This window comes from Meles meles, chromosome 12, assembly GCF_922984935.1.
Source record: "Meles meles chromosome 12, mMelMel3.1 paternal haplotype, whole genome shotgun sequence".
Lineage (NCBI taxonomy): Eukaryota > Metazoa > Chordata > Mammalia > Carnivora > Mustelidae > Meles > Meles meles.
The window spans coordinates 72,495,374-72,511,666 of NC_060077.1; the positions used below are offsets into that span (position 1 = coordinate 72,495,374).

At 41.6% G+C, this 16,293-nt stretch overlaps 1 protein-coding gene across 3 annotated transcripts in view; it reads left to right on the forward strand.

Moving 5' to 3' along the window:
- SMAD4 (SMAD family member 4) overlaps positions 1 to 16,293 on the forward strand; it is a 70,446-nt gene that overhangs the window by 5,233 nt on the left and 48,920 nt on the right. Inside the window, exon 2 of one of the 3 annotated variants that reach the window (XM_046024683.1) lies at positions 4,069 to 4,228. The exons of 1 other annotated variant lie outside the window; for it this stretch is intronic. The gene's annotated coding sequence lies outside the window, so the exon portion shown is untranslated. Of the gene's footprint in view, positions 1 to 4,068; positions 4,229 to 7,510; positions 7,813 to 16,293 lie in introns of those variants that run through there. One more of the 3 variants, XM_046024682.1, reaches the window with a different exon arrangement.

Sequence of the window (16,293 nt, forward strand, 5' to 3'; positions counted from 1 at the left end):
CTGCTCCTGTCCCTTGCTTTCAGCTGCCTCTCGGTTTGTGTTACTACTTAGAGGACTGTGGCCAGACAAAGGTAGGCTGTGATTTCCCTTCCCCTCCCACCTAATTCCTTCCTTCCTGCCTCCACCCCTTCCCTACCCTTGGGATTCTGTCCACAGCTGCCTTTGTGGCCCTTGCTCCATCTGGCATGGAGAGCAGTTATTATAGCTTTTCAGTAAATTAAAATAATAAATAAATAAATAAATAAATAAAATGGAGCATTGGCTCCACCATCTTCTGTTTCTTCATCCAGTCTTTGGCTTCTTACAAAGCTGAAAGAACATATCACTTGAGGGTCAAATTCACATCAGTCGCTCTCAAACATAATTTCCTGCAGTTTAAGTCAAAGGAGATGACAGAGTTTACTATAGTGCTAGTAATGCTTCCCACATTTAGGAATGTGGGAAGTGTTTGTAGCGTTTAGGTTAATCAATCTTAAATGATTTTCAAGGGCAATTTAGATTCTTTTTTAAAAACACTCGGTTAACTCTGAAATGTCACGAAACTCATGGCTGGACCTGTCAATTGCTAGGTCACTTCTGTATTAAAAATTATTCTATTTCTGCTTCGCTGGGCAGTGCTGGAGGCGGGAGCTCTCCCTCCCTCCACCTCTGGAACGAAAAGGCAAAAGCTCTATATTCTCCTTACCCTGGAGAAGCTCCAACTCTGGGATGTGAGCCATCAAAGAAAATAACAGGGAAAGAAGGCTTTCAAGCCTTTGCCTGCCCAGGTCAGAGATGGATATGGGATTGAGATGTTTCACCTGAAGAAGTCTCAGGAAAAGTGGTAGCTTAGGTTCCGTGGAGTTCTTTGGGATTGTGGTCTTCAGAATTTCTTGCTTGCATGTCTCTTAAAAGAAATTTGAGAAACCACACTTCTTCTTGTACTTTTAAAGGTCATATCTAAAATGTTTCATCTTAAGTTTAAATAATGGCAAAGTTTGTTATTTCTGGCATAATAAGTATTGGCATTTTAAAATAAGATTGTTACATCATTCTGTAAGTGTATCCAAGGGGCTCTAAATATCATAATGTACCTATCACCCATTTAAAAAATACATGAACAAGCTCTTAAAAAGAAATTCTACATCACTCTTTTTCTCGTTATCTTGTATTTCCATTCCACTTGCTCCTGAACATGATAATATGAAATTTTAGGCTGAAAAGTCTTTTATTGATCAGCCTATCATATTTCCCTAAAAATTAAAAAAAAAATTTTGATTGAGTCTCTAAGTTTAAAACGTCCATCTTGACTGTATTATTTATATAATTTTGAGGCCTGGGTGGCTCAGTCAGTTAAGTGTCTGCTTTCGGTTCAGGTCATGATCTCAGGGTCCTGGGACTGAGCCCGGAGTAGGACTCCTTGCTCGGGGGGAGTCTGCTTCTCCCTTTCCCTCTGCTTCTGCCCCCCTCCACATTGTGCTCACTCACTCTCTCTCTCTCAAATAAATAAAATCTTTAAAAATATACAATTTTGAATACCTAATTGGTATAAACAACATAATATTATAAATTTTGATGAACTATTAAATTTTAAAGAATTATTTATTTATTTATTTATTTGACAGAGAGAGTGAGTGAGAGAGGGAACGCAAGCAGGGGGAGTAGGAGAGGAAGAAGCAGGCCTCCTGCTGAGCAGGGAGCCTGATTTGGGGGGGTGCAGCTTGATTCTAGGACCCTGGGATCATGTCCTCAGTCGAAGGTAGACACTTACGACTGAGCCACCCAGGTACCCCCATGAACTATTAAAATTAAAATTTAGAATATTTTTTACTGTAATAAGATACAGTTTAGATCAACTCTATCGCTAGTTTTCACTGTTTTGGGGTAGAAGCATGAAACACCTTGTTCATTTATTCAACAATTTATTAAGCACCTCCTATTTGTCAATAGCAACTCTAGTCGCTTGGGATATGTTAGTAAACACTACAGAAAAATCCCTGACCTCATGGAGCTTACATTCTAGTGGGGGGCAATAGATAATAAACAATAAGCATTAGTATAAGTAAATAATATAGCATATTGGAAGAGCTATGAAGAAAGATAGAGCAGGGTAAGAGGGATCTGGGGTGTAGTGTAGGGTTCAAAATGAGTTGTGATTTAAAAAAATGTTAGGGTGGGCCTCATTGAGAAGATGGCATTTGACTAAAGATGGTTAGGGACTTAGGGAGTTAGCACTGCAGATATCTGGGGGAAATGTGTGCCAGGCAGAGGGAAGTGCCAACGCAAAGGCCCTAAATCAGGAATGTGGCTGGTATCTAATACTAATGAGGCTGTAGTAGATTCATCCAGGAGAATAACAGAGATGAGATTAGAAAGGTAATGATGGAGTGGGGTGGTGGTGCAGATCTTGTAGAACCCTGTAGACTACTGTAAGGACAAAGACTTTTACTCTGAGTGAAATGAGGAGTCATTGTGGGGACGTAAGCAGAGGAGTGATATGGTTTGACTTACGTTTTGGGAGGATCCCTTTGGTTAGTATGTTGAGAATAGACTCTAAGGGGTAAGACTGAAAGCAGGAAGAGCTTTTAGAAGACTAATCCAAACATGAGATAATGGTGGCTTCCACCAGGGGGTAGCTGTGGAGATGCTAAGGGAGGCTCTGAATCCAGACTAGATATGAGATGTAAAAGAAAGAGGGAGATCCAGCATGACTCTAGGGTTTTTCATCTGAGCAATTGGAAGGATGGACTTGTCATCAACTGAGACAGGAAAATTGGTGGGTTGAACAGTTTGAGGGAGAATATTTTTCAGTTTGTGGCAAAAGTTTGAGATGTACAGTAGACTTCTGGGTATCAGAATCTGGAGTTCAGATGAGATGTCTGGACTGAATACATAAATTTGGAAATGTCATCATATATGATGATATCATGTATCTCTGATACTGATACTGAAAGTTAGAAGGCTTAATGAGACTCACCAGTGAAATGAGTATAGATATAAAAGAGAAGAATCCAAAGAATGAGCCCTAGGTCATTGCCAGGCCCTAGGTCTGGGAAAAGAAAATCAACAAAGAAGAAATAAGACAGGGAAAGAGGGACCAGTGATGAAGGAGGAAAACTGAGATGATATGGTTTAAAAAAAAAAAGTGAATCAAGTAATTAGCTGTGTTAGCTGTTACAGACAGGTCAATCAAGATGAGAATTCCAAATAGATCATTGGACTTAGGCAATATGAAGTCCGTTGTTGACCTTGATAGTTTTGATAATGTGGTAAGGATAAAAGCATGAATGGAGTTGCTCTAAGAGAAGGTGGGAGACCGGCTCAGCTGGGCCCCTAAAATATGCCACATATGTAACCTTGTGGGCATTGTTATGATTCTATTCTCTCTCTCTCTCTCTATATATATAGAGAGAGAGTCCATCATAGGCATTGTATTTGGCATGTTTTTGAACTTCTTATAAATTGTATCATATGGCATGTACTCTGCTACAGAGAGGGAGAGAACTAGAGACAGAAAGCACAGGAAACTCTTTTAGAAGTTCTGTTGGAATTGTAGAGAAATGGGGCAGTAGTTGATGGTGGAACTGGGTCAAAGAGATTTCGTATGATTAGAGAAATAACTGCTTATAAGTGAATGACCCAGCATAGAGGGAAACATTGATAAGTAAGGGGGGGTGTAATTGCCGGAGTGATGTTGATGATCTTGATTAGGCCAGCCAAGATTGGGATTCGGTGCCTTAGCAGAGGGACTGCCTTTGGCTAAGAGCATGGAAAATTCAACTACATAATGGAGGGTAAGGTGGAGAAGAGGTTAAAGATGTTGGTATGTGGGAATGGGTAGATGAGATTGTAGGATTCTGTGAGATTTTCCTTTCATTGCTTCAGTCTTCTCAATGAAAAAGGAAGGAAGTTGTTAACTGAGAAATGAGGATGAAAGGGAAGGAAGTATAGGTTCGAGGACAGAGAGGTGTGAAATCCAGAAGAATGGAGGAAGGAGGTGGAATTCTGGAGCAGCACTAAGGGCCCACTGGTGGTTAAAAGTGATGAAATTAAAGTGAAACTCACTAGTGCGATTGTGTTTTTCTCTAGCCACTTTCAGATGCAGGGGTGCTGGTGTGGAGTAGGTGGACAGCTGGCTTGACCAGGATTGTGGTTTTGCCAAGCATGCAGAGCAAAGGGAGAAGGAAGTACTGGGGTTGAAGGTGTGTGCAATGGAGTGATACAATGATTGGCCAGGGATTTAAGCCAGGTAAGTACAGGAGAGAGTGGATATGTACTTTGAACAATTGCTACAAGGAAATTTGGAAATGAGATGGTGTTCAGAGTATAAGATGTTTGAAATTGTGATTATGATGAAATTGCAGTTTGATAAGGCTTCTGTGATTCTGCCCATGGGAGTGAGTGGTTGAGTTAGGGTAGGCCAAGATCTCTGGAGGAGAAGTCAAGAGAACTGAGAGGTCTGGGTATTGGGAAGATCATCCACATGTACATTAGAAGCACCTAGAATTAAGACCAAAGTGGTATTGAAATGACTGATGGGAGCAAATAGTGAAAAAATGAAGGGGAATGGAAGCAACGATGAGGGGTTCCTGGATAACAAGATTTAAGCCTGCACGTTAAGTACTGAGAGGGGGATGATCTATTGAGGAGCAAGGAGGACACCTACCCCACTTCCAGGTACAGTCTGAGAGGCTTATGGTTGAGTTGCCCGAGTTGGCCAAGTTGCCACCACTTGGGGGGTGGCAAGGGATTCACTGTTCCAGGGGGAAAGTCAGAACTTTCCCTTAAGCAATAAAGTGAAGACAACCTGAAGAGAAATTCTGAGGAGGTTGGGTTGCAGGGATTATGATTTGCATAAATAAATCAATGGGGTAGTGGACTGTGATGTGGCCCCAAATATCCCTGCCTCCTGGCAGTCATGCCCTTGTGTGGTCTCCTTCCCTTAAGAGAGGTGAGAGTGGAACTTGTAATTTGCTTCTGGCCAGCAGAGTACGGCAAAGCTGACAGGATGTATGTGACAAGGCATACGTGATTATATTACAGAAGGTTGTTACCAGCGTCTTACACTGAGACGCTCCCGCTTGCTGGCTTTGAAGAAGCAAGCTGCCATATTGTAAGCTTCCCTACAGAGAGTGCCACAAGACAAAGAACTGAAGGGACCTCCAGCTGACAGTGAGCAAGGGGCCAAGGCCTTCAGTCCTACAGCCAGCAGGTAACTGAATGCTGCCAAGAACAGTTTGGAAGTGCATCCTCTCCCAGTCAAGCTTCATTATGTGATCTTGCAAAGGACCCAGCTAAGCCCTGCTTAAACTCCTGACGCACAGAAACTGTGAACTAACAAATGTGTGTTGTTTTAAGTTGCTAGATTTTTTTCTTTTTCTATTTTTTTAAAAGATTTTTTATTTTCTTTTTGACAGACAGAGATCACAAGTAGGCAGAGAGGCAGGCAGAAAGAGAGAGGGGAAGGAGGCTCCCTGCTGAGCAGGGAGCCCAATGTGGGGCTCCATCCCAGGACCCTGGGATCATGACCTGAGCTGAAGGCAGAGGCTTTAACCCACTGAGCCACCCTGGCGCCCCTAAGCTGCTAAGTTTGTGGTTAAATTGTTATACAGTAATAACTAACACAGATGAGAATGGAAGAGGGTTAGTTACAGCGATGTTACTATTAGCTCCACACACATCCAGTGCAGAGCCCAACACGGGGCTTGAATTCACGATCCTGAGACCAAGACCTGAGCTGAGATCAAGAGTCAGATGGTCATCCAATTGAGTCACCCAGGTGTCCCTAGAGCAATGTTAATTTTAACTCCTTCTGAGGCATACTGCCCAGGAAACACATGTTAATCTACTACCAAATCACCTGCTTAGAACTTCCTTCAATTATGTTGATAGCAAAGAAATAGAAACAGCCTGACTTGGGAAAGAATTTATAACCTATTCATTCAGGTCATTCACTTTCTCATCACAACACCAATTTCTGAATTGTCCCTTTGAATTGCCCTGGAGGTTTTACATCTTGGGTTGGGGTGCCTGCATGACTCCATCAGTTGAGTGTCGGACTCTTGATTTGGGCTCAGGTCATGATCTCAGGGTTGTGGTTTTGAGCTCCTCACCAGACTCAGCTCTCAGCAAGGAGTCTGCTTGGGATTCTCCTTCTTCCTCTCCCTTTGCTCCTTCCCTACCAGCACTCTCTCTCTAAACAAAACAAAACAACCAAAAACATCTTGAGTTGATGATGCACCTTAAGTAATGGGTGAGAGTTTTACTTTGTTCCGTCAGGTGGGACAGTTTTGAAAGGGGAAGCTCTGTCCTCAGGTGATTTCTCAAGCTGAACAATTTTATTAAATAGTATATATAGCAGGGGAGGATCTGTAAATGAATTACCTTAAAACTAGTCTTGGAAAGCCTTCCTGAACCCCAGGAGTAAGGACCATTGAAGATGACAGTTGTAGAGGCTTTTGAGCAGAAGAGGTAAGAGCACAGGATGTGATGGTAGGGAAGACAGCATGGAAATAGGGGGTAGGGCACTGTGTGTGAAAGGTAGGAGGGTGAAGAGACTTAAGAAATGATTTTAGAACTTCCCAGTATTTAGTTTTCATGTGACCCCCGAATGGAAGTATTTTCTAGGTGGTAGCAAAAAATAAAAATTTAAAAATGTATAATTAGTATGTGCTTTCTGAAACTTTTTAAATATAAAAGAAATTCATGCATCTTGGAAAACTTTCAAATAGAGTATTAATTCAAAAGCAGAGTTTATGCTTTTCCCTACCCAACAGGTACCTAGTTAACAGGTGTGTTGTAGGTCCTTGAAGGTCCCGTCCAACTCTGAGGTTCCACCGAAATCTCTTCTACTCACTTTTCCTAATACCTGACCAGATTCTCAAATGTGTGATTCCTCGACTCTCCTGGGCATCCCTTAAGCCCAAAAGGGATTTGGCAAGTTTAAACACTTTTCGATCTAGTGATCCAGGACTGGTGGAAACGGAAGGTGCGGTCGTCGGCAGTTTCTTCCCAAAGTGAACCGCTACAACCACCTTCACCCCGGAGCTGGCTGTCCAAGTCTAATTTTTGTGCCCGCAGGTCCTCAAAACACAAGGGCCGGCTGATCGCTATTTATTAACACTTACTGGACGCCCACTCCACTCCGAGCTCTCCCGCGCTGCTTGAGTACTTTTCTGCAAAAGGATGCCAATTTCTCTGATGAACTCCCTCCAAGCAGCCCTTTGTGGGGCAGCGCCCTCAGCCAGGGCCGGAGCCCAGAACCGGTCTCTGGGCAGCCAGCCGACGGGTGCTGCCTCACGGGCGCAGGCGCAGAGCGACCCTCCCGTCACTCCGGGCGGGAGGCGGGGGCAGCAGGGAGAAAGGAAAGCTGCGGGGGGAAAAAGGGCCAAACCCTGAAATTACCCGGATGTGGTCTCCGTGCGCGCATGCTCAGTGTCCTCTCGACAAGTTGGCAGCAACAACACGGCCCTGGTCGTCGTCGCCGCTGCGGTAACGGAGCGGCTCGGGTGGCGGAGCCCGCGTTCGCGCCCGCCCGCTCTCCTCTGAAGGCCCTTCCCGCCCTCCCCTCAACTCCACAGCCGCTCAGGGGGCGGGAGCGGGTGAGGGGAGCCGGGCGCCCCGCGAGAGAGGCACCCCGCCGCGGGGCGGCCCGGGAGCTCGAGGCGGCCCGCGCGGGCAGCGGCGCGGCGCCGAGGAGGGGCGGCCTGGCCCGGACGCGGCGGGGCGGGGGCCGAGGAGCGCTCGGGGCCGCCGGGGGAGCGACGGGCCCGGCGCCTCCGCGGACGAGCGGCGGCGGGAGAGCGGATACTCCTTGCCATCGCCCGAGCCCAGGTAACGCGCCATGTCCCCTCCCCTTCCCCGGCCGGGCCCGCGCACCCCGCCCGCGGCTTCCCCGCCCCGGGGCGGGCTCCCGGCGGCGGCGGCGGCGGCGGGGAGCGAACGGGAGGCCGGCGGGTGCGCCGGGAGAACGAGAGCGGCCCCCCCTGACGGGCCGGGCCGGCGGGGCCGCGGCGCCTCGCGTCCCCGCGTCCCTCGGGCTCCGGGCTCCGGGCTCGGTCCTCCGGCCCCGAACTCCCCTTGCGGTGTGTGGCAGAATCAAGTTGAACTCGGACCGGGACTCCTGCCGCGGCCGCCGCTTCTCTTTGTTGTTCTTGAGTAGTTTCACTGTCTGTCCCAGCCGAGCGCGCTGGGGAGGCTGGAGTGTGTCGCCTTGGTTATAAATGAAAGTTGTAAATGGCCTGCCGTCATTTCTTTTCTCAAGGAAATTTTTGTTTTCTCTTTGTCCTTTACTTTCCCTTCATGGTTGTGTCATTCCAGGTTTTGTTTCTGGCTTTGATTTGTTTACTTTTTGAGTATTGTGGGTGATGGCGGTATGCGGGAAGCAGCCTCAGCACCTAACTGACCGCCACCCCCACCCCCACCCCACCCCTAATAAAAAATACAGACACAGTTTATCTTACTGCTGGGACTACGAGTACTGAGCGTGAAATTGGTGTAGGATGTAGGGCGGTGGCTCCATCACATGCCCCAAACTGGGGTTGTAATTTCTCAGGCAAGATTTTCAAAGAAATGGGTGTGTGTGGTTAACTTGAAAGATTTCTTTGCGGGTATACGTAGGTTTTTAAAAACTCTCTTGGTGATTGATAGCTATTTTCCCCCTTGAAAACCCCAGGAAATTTTCTTTAATGAACATGTTTATTTCTAATTATTTATTTTGAATTTAGTTTCTTAATGCCTTTAATTTTTGCACCACACTTGAGGGTGAAATTGCCGATTATTCCGAAATTACAAATACAAGACAATGTGGAATCATTTTAATTAGTCCGAATTAATTTTCTAAAGGCATGTAATATTGGCTAATTTTTGTTAACAACCTTTGACTTTTGCCAGAATTAGCATCTTTTTAGTCTTGATAGCAGTTCGATTATGTGGCTTTTAAAAAGTAGGTTTAGTATTTTTGTTGGAAGAGACCATGTAGTCTTAAGAGAGAATAAAGAAATGCATATTTTCAAAAAGTAATCAGATTTAGAACATTGCATTGGGATAAATTTTATTGTGGATTTCATAAATTGCCTTTGCCTTGTTAAACAGAGACTAGATATATTTCAGTTGAAATACAGCATAGTAAATTCTAATGTGTAACTTTTCGTTTTCTGCTAAGGACTTGTTATTTTCCTTTTTGAAAAGTTCTGATGTGCTTAGTATATGACATTTCAAGTTGTAAATGATTGATATATTTAACATTTTAAAATATGATAGCCTGCTAATGTTTCATAAGTTACGATTTTGTTTTCGTAAAAGGACTTGTTACAGAACAGAGTAATACAGGCAGGCTAAGCATTTAGGATTTGCAGTATTTTTAGGTCTAAAGGTGATAATGAATTATGTAGGTTTAAGTTGTTAGAATTAAAACTAAAAGGCTTTCTAGAGAAAATTGATAAAACATTTTGTGACTCTGTAATTGAAGTGGCCTTTTCTTTGCTTTCCAGGTTTTTGGGTGAGGTTGCTTTAAAGAGGTATTACATCTTAATTTTTTTTTGTTTCTGAAGTGGAAGTGCCTAAGTAGAAGCTTCTCTGTTTAGCTAAGTGCCATCATTGTAAATCTTGAGCTTAGGAAAGAACTGCAAATCCGTTGCAGATTTAATGAAAATTTGGGCTGAGAAAGTGAATTCGAAATTTTTAGGATATGTTTTATATGGATCATTGGACTTTCTGATGACTTTGCTGCTTGAAGCAATTTTGCTTATACTATGAAGCAGCAAATCTTATTTCTAAAAATCTACGTATGCTTCACTTTCTTAAGCTACATTTTAGTTGAGCTGTTTCTTTGTGTGTGAATTATTTTTTCTGCATTCCCCTGTAGGTGTTCCCGCCCTCTCTCCCCCCCCCCCCCCGAAATTAAAGAGCAAGCATTAAACTCATTTATGCTGCCCAGTCACACTGTACCTCTCTGGCTTGGAAGCTGGTTTTTTTGTTGTTTTTTTTTTCCCCCTGATTGAACTAGTGTTAAAGTAACATCATTAGACACTATTCTCATTGAGCTGTAAATTGCTGAGGCCTCTACTAGGGCAGTTAACCCTGCAGGATCTGCATTGTTCATTACATTTAAAATGTGTAATTTGTCTCATCTAAAATTTTACCTATTTTGGTGAGTACATTATTTTTCTTATGTTTAAACTTAGTTCTACATTGTCCACCTCTAGCCCATGCCTAACTTTTTTTCAGTTTTCATTCAGTGATTTTTAGAGTGAATGGGTCTTTAAAATCTTAGTTGACCATTTCAGTGCTCATTGTACATGTTTTGATTTCCTTTTTTTCTAGAAGATTGTGTAGTTAGGCAGAAATTTTTGCTTTGCTTAAGTGATTAGAAGTTGACTGAAGTGATGCTTAATCATGTGTAAAACTAACATGACTAGAACAGTTTCATTGATTTCATTATTTTCTACACTAAATCAAAGTTAAAGGACTTGGATAACCATAACACAGGATATAATTTTGTTAAATTATCAAATTTTGGGCTTTTTACTCAACAGCTGATGAAGATTTTATTGTTTTAAAATTCAAACAGTTAACAGATTTGTGTAGATACTCATTTGAGCAACTTTCAGTATGATACTGTTTGCATCATAATATGACAAAACATCTGCTTGGTAATGAGTCCGATTTAGAATTTCTGGATTTTTTTCTCATTTTGAAATGTGTAATTTTGGTGATGGGAAGTGTGGCTGAATTCCAGTTTCTCAGGAACAAGGTATTTTAGGTTGTGTCACCTTGACATTATTTTGTGGTGTGGTTGGCATCCAGGAAAATTTGTTTTAACCATGCAAGTGGATAAAAACTAGGGTAGTGCTTACTTATGTAAAACTAAGATGATAGGTGGTCAGAATCTTACAATTTTAAGTCTGGATTATTTGCTACTGCAAATTATACCATAGGTCAGAGAGATACCAAAGACTGGTTGTAAAGATTGTCTTTAAAAAGATTTTATTTATTTGACAGAGAGAGAGAGATCATAAGTAGGCATAGAGGCAGGCATGGGCGTGGGTGGGTGGGCAGGAAGCACGCTCCCTGCTGAGCAGAGAGCCCTATGGGGGGGGGGGGGCGGCTCCATCCCAGGAGCCTGAGATCATGACCAGAGCTGAAGGCAGAAATGTGTAGACTTAATCCACTGAGCCACCCAGGCGCCCCTATCTGTTACAACATCTTAATTTGAAGTTGGTGATAATTGCAAATACATTTAAGCTAAAAAACTGTATTATCTGAAATGAGAATTGTTTGCGCTTTGGAGAACTTAGAACGGCGTGGAGTTCATCTTTTTATTGCCTTTTTACAAGGTTTAGGACAGTGGTTCTCAACTTAGATGCATTTTGAAATCTGGGGAGCTTTGCAAAATACTGGTGGCTGGATCGCACCTCCCAAAATTGATTCAGTTGGCCTGGGGTATAGCAAGATTAGAGTTGGAGTTGGCTTAGTTATTAGGGTCCTCTAACTTTATATTTTGAACTGTTTCAACTTGTGTCAGTTTTCCATCCTTTAATATAATGATGAACATATGTACTGTGTAATCATCTCACATCTGACTTAATGGGTCTCTTGAAGGTATTGCCCCTTTTATTTGCGTCAGTATTTGTCCCTCTTTCCCTTCTTTTCTCTTCTTTGTTCATTTTTTTTCAAATCATTTGAAATGTCTGGTAGCAAGTTTTAGGGACTTGTATTTCCCATGATAAGAAGTTGATATAGCGTTACTATTCTAAATAGGAAGTTGATCTTTTTCTTAAAGTACTCTAAAATGTTTATTTGGTCTCCTTTTAGAGACTTAGGGCTTTGTTTAGGTGCCAAAATTAGCATCTAAACTCCCAGTGGAATTTGGTATTCAAGGGGGGGTTAATCTGGTCAGAAACCATAGATTTTCTAGGCATCAGTTAACTGGTCACTTCACTGGTCCCTGGGAGGCAAGTTTGCATTTAACTTTTGCTGTCAGGAGTTAAGTTGTGTGCTGTGAGACAGTTGCTCAGCAAGCCCAACTAGTTAGCATTTCTATAGAAATCATCTAAGGTGGGCATATTCAGTTCTCCATTTACATCACCTTAGTGATTCCTAAGTGCTGGTTGAAGAGTAGATGCGTCTTCATCTCTGGAAGAGCTTTTTTTTTTTTTTTTTCCCCATATTTTATTTATTTGACAGAGAGAGAAATCACAACTAGGCAGAGAGGCAGGCAGAGAGAGAGGAGGAAGCAGGCTCCCTGCGGAGCAGAGAGCCCGATGCGGGGCTCCATCCCAGGACCCTGAGATCATGACCTGAGCGAAAGGCAGAGGCTTTAACCCACTGAGCCACCCAGGCGCCCCTGGAAGAGCTTTTTTTTTTTTTAAAGTAATTATTTTTCTCTTCCCATGCTCAATTCCAACACACATACAGATTCAGAATGGGAATTGAGTGGAGGAGGCATGGGAATCTGTATGATTAAAAAAAATAATAAGTACTTCTTGATCTTTTTTTTTTTTTTAAAGATTTTATTTATTTATTTGAGAGAGATCACAAGTAGGCAGAGAGAGAGAGAGAGAGAGAGGAGGAAGTAGGCTTTCCGCTGAGCAGAGAGCCCGATGTGGGGCTTGATCCCAGGACTCTGGGATCATGACCTGAGCTGAAGGCAGAGGCTTTAACCCACTGAGCCACCCAGGCGCCCCAGTACTTCTTGATCTTAAAGGCCTTAGATATTTTATCCTTATTGCTTTGCTTTGATACGTGACAGGCTTTATTTTGCAGTCATTGATGCACTGGAAAATTTACTTATCCTTTTTTTTTTTTTTTTTAAGGACTGCTACTGAATATTTGTCTTTTGTAGTAAGGTATGGTTTCTTTATTTTAATGTGGATGAATTCAGATCTTTTTCAAGTCAAAATGTGTCTCTAAACATAAAAATTAAGGATATTTGTCAGTAGTATTTGCTAGTGAATTCTAGAGTGTATATCAACAGATGCTTATCATTGTAATAATTCAGTCATCTGATGAAAGAATGACCAGAAATAATACTTAATGGAGTAAGATGAACCAGGTATCATTGTGTGTAAACACACTAGGTACATCTGTGTCGTAGATATGCCCCTCTAAAATTAAAGGAAGAATTTTACGTGTATAGGTGTTGAAATTAAGCAGTTAGTTAATAGTAAAGAAAAATGACATGACTCCTATGCAATTAGTTTTTTAATCAGATGCATATATTCATGATACTGCAATTTGTTTCATTATCTTTTTGGTAATTTGTAAAGTGAAGTGTGTAGACTAGTATAAACTGGATCAGTGCTTTGTAAAACTGACAGCCCCTCAAACTCCTAGAGTCCTTTTTGGATGGGGCCCCACTCTTGATTTATAGTTAGTAGGGCTGGGCTAACTTGCAGGGATTCTGAAACACTGCTTTTGAAAGAATAAGGTAGATGAATTGATAGTTTCCTTTGTTTCAGAGGTTTTATGACATATATTTTTCAGTTTATTATAATTCACCTTAATTTTCAGTTTTTTAAAATAGTCTTTCCCAAAGTGTAGTCCACAGACTCCTGGGGTCCCCATGACCCTATTCTTTTAGGAGATTCATGAAGTCAAAATTGTTTTCATAATAAAACATGTTACGTGCTGTTTTCTGTGTTGACATGTGTACTGATGGTGAAGAAGCAGTGGTGGGTGATAAACCGCTGGCATCTTCACATGATCAAGGCAATGGCATCAAACCGTATGAATCTTTACTGTGTTCTTCACAGCCAGACACGTTAAGCATTTGAAAAAATATTTCACTTTAGAGTATCTCTGGTGAAGCAGTAAAAAGTTTTATTTTTAAAATCTCTGCCCAGGGGCGCCTGGGTGGCTCAGTGGGTTAAGCCGCTGCCTTCGGCTCAGGTCATGATCTCAGGGTCCTGGGATCGAGTCCCGCATCGGGCTCTCTGCTCAGCGGCGAGCCTGCTTCCCTCTCTCTCTCTCTGCCTGCCTCTCTGTCTACTTGTGATCTCTCTCTGTCAAATAAATAAATAAAATCTTAAAAAAAAAAAATCTCTGCCCAGGAGTGCATATCTTTTCAATACTCAGTGCAATTAAATGGAAGTGTGCATAAAGTTCTTGTGCACATCCAAGTACAAGGTTCATCTCTAGGAATAGTACTTGTGTGGTTGAACTGTAAGGTAAATTACCTGCTTTTTAAAGTGGAATCTCTCTCTTATTTTTACTTAAAAGAATTGTAGTTACTTAGACTTGGATATTTGTCAGGTATTTTCTTGAAAATTAGTGAAGTGGGCCTGACACTCAGGGAGAATAACTAGTTGTTGCTAATGATAAAATATCTCTCAAGTGAAAATTTTAGATTTGAAAATTTGTGTCTGCCACATGGGCTGGCCAGCTGTGTAATACTTAAAGAGTTTTCTGATGATATTGGTGATATTAATGAATGTGATTTTTAAAAATTATATATTGTGTAAGGAAATGTGTCAGCATTTGGAAGATCTTTATAATTCATTGAAGCAGTTTTTTTTTCTTTTAAGATTTTATTTATGTATTTGACAGAAAGAGAGATCACAAGCAGGGGGAAAAACAGGTAGAGGGAGAAGCAGGCTCCTAGTGAGCAAGGAGCCAGATGTGGGGCTTGATCCCAGCACCCTGGGATTATGACCTCAGCAAAGGCAGACTTCTTTTTTTTTTTATAAGATTTTCGTTATTCATTTGACAGAGAGAGAGATCACAAGTAGGCAGAGAGGCAGGCAGAGAGAGAGAGAGAGGGACAAGCAGGCTCCCCGCCGAGCAGAGAGCCTGACACGGGGCTCGATCCCAGGACCCCGAGATCATGACCTGAGCCGAAGGCAGAGGCTCAATCCACTGGGCAATCCAGGCACCCCCGAAGAACCAGTTTTTTCAGAGACAAATGCATGATATTACAAGATCATGCATGGGCAGGAGATCCATTCAAAGTACAATGTACACCAATGGATCTTAATGTAACAGAGCCAAAAAGTTCATTGATACAGTTTCAGATTCTACATTGTAGCTAACCTTTAAGGATTGCCATTTGTTGCATTTTTGTGTTTAATAAAAGATGAATAACTATGATTATCTAAAAAAGGCCACTAAAATACTTTTCTCTTTTCCAAGTATGTATGTATGTGAGGCACATTTTCTTCATGTACTTTAACTGAAACAATATATCAGAACAGATTGAATCCAGAAACAAATATGAGAATCCAGATGTCTTCTTTTAAGTTAGACATTAAAGAAATTAGCAAAAATGGAAAACAGTGTAACTCTGAATACTAATATTTTTGTCTGTTTTGGAAAGTTATTTTTTCATAAAACATTAATTATGTTAACAGATACTGGATTTCTTATTATTTTAAATTAATAAAATACATATTTAAATACCTTTTAGTTTTAGAACATAAACAAAAGCTATTTGGAAACTCAGTAATTAGGAATGTAAATAAAGGAACCTGAGACCAGAGAGTGACAACTGCTGTTTTAAAGTAACTAATTACCTGTGTTACTGACTAGATTACTGATTGGTTCCAGTTTTTATGTGGTTTGTATTATATCATTGTTATTTCTGAGAATTTTAATTTAATTTTTATTTAGTAATTATATACTGGGAAACATATAGCAGTCAAACTTGTCAAAGGGGAATTTATTGTCTTGGTCTGAAAATAGAGCTGGCCTCAGAGTGTTGGATCCTGGTCACAACCAGTCGGTATCATCAGGACTCTTTGTTTTGGCTTTGCTTTTTTTTTTTTTTTTTTTTTTGGGTAAGATTTTATTTATCTATTTGACACAAAGAGAGAGGGTACATGCACAAGCAGGGAGAGCTGCAGGCAGAGGGAGAGGGAGAAGCAGACTCCCTACTGGGTAGGGAGCCCCATGTGTGAGCTTGATCCCAGGTCCCTGGGATCATGACCTGAGCCAAAGGCAGATGCTTAACCAACCACACAGCCACCCCATCGGACTCTTTTCTTTTCCATCCTTTCCTTTCCTTTTTTTTTTTTTTTTTTTGATGTATAACTGACATACAATCCTGTTAGTTTCAGGTGTACATCATGGTGATTTGATATTTTTATACATTACAAAATTATCCCCAGAGAAATTCTAGTTACAAAATTAATGTTTAAATAAGATTTTTAAAGCTGAAGCCTGGTACACCAATATCACATTTATCCAAGACCTATGGGTGAACAAGAAGCACATCTCTAAATTTGTCCCTTGCAGTTCATCTTAAAAGTTGTAACAAAAAACATTCTTTCTATTTGATTGTATCATTCACATCTTAGATTTGATAATCATTAATACCTG